Source organism: Ammospiza nelsoni, chromosome 12 (assembly GCF_027579445.1).
Source record: "Ammospiza nelsoni isolate bAmmNel1 chromosome 12, bAmmNel1.pri, whole genome shotgun sequence".
NCBI lineage: Eukaryota > Metazoa > Chordata > Aves > Passeriformes > Passerellidae > Ammospiza > Ammospiza nelsoni.
The window spans coordinates 15,721,330-15,722,239 of record NC_080644.1 but is presented as its reverse complement, the minus strand read 5'-3'; positions in this window follow the sequence as shown (position 1 = coordinate 15,722,239).

The following is a 910-nucleotide window of genomic DNA, read 5'->3' as shown; positions in this document are numbered from 1 at the left end:
TGCCGTGCGCAGAGAGGCGGCCGAGCTCGCGCCACAGCGCCCCCTGCAGCCCCGGGGGAATCATCGCCCTGCCCTGCCTGGCCGGGAGCCACCAGCGCCCCTGCTGGCTGTGCCCGGAACTGCACCGCAGGGGAAGGGGCCTGCAGCCGGGACAAGGCCGGCCCTGGGGCTCTGCGTCTGCTCGTCGGTGCTGCCGCCTTGGGGTTGGTTTGCCACGTTATACACACACACACGCTAGCAAGGAACTGCTATTCCTCTTCTCCTATCTTTGCCTGAAAGCCCTGTAATTTCAAAGTTATAATAATTCAGAGGGAAGAGGGTCATAGTCTCCTTTCCATGGGAGGTTCCTGCCTTCTTTGGCAGACACCTGTCTTTTACACCAAGACAACACCTGAACACCTATTTCGAGGTTAATAATCTCAGTAATTATTAGGAACTACCATACTGCACAAAGAACAACATTAGCATGCATGTGTTTGCTAAATCTTCCATATCAAGCTTTCAGCATGAGATTTCTTCAGAGAGAGGATGAAGAAGTAAAATTCTGCAAATGTAAAGCATTTAGGTGTTAGAAAAGTAGAAAGAAATTACACTCACACAGAACAATCTATGTATTTAAATGCCTTAAATATGCAGTTGTTCTGCTATACCTCCACAAGCCAGGGACACAAAGAATTAATTATCATATACAAGACCACAGGGGAATGCAATTCTGACTCAAAACTAAATTTCTACTTGAAAAAGATAGAAAAAGAGTTGGGAAAACCTTCCAGTCTCTTGAGTGGATAAATCTGACAGATAACTCAAAGACCTCTCTGTGTTAATATCCCAAGGCACTTAAGTTTGTCCAATATCTGCACGTTTCTCAGTCAACTTAGAAACAGTGCTAGAAAGCTGCAATGAAAAAAAC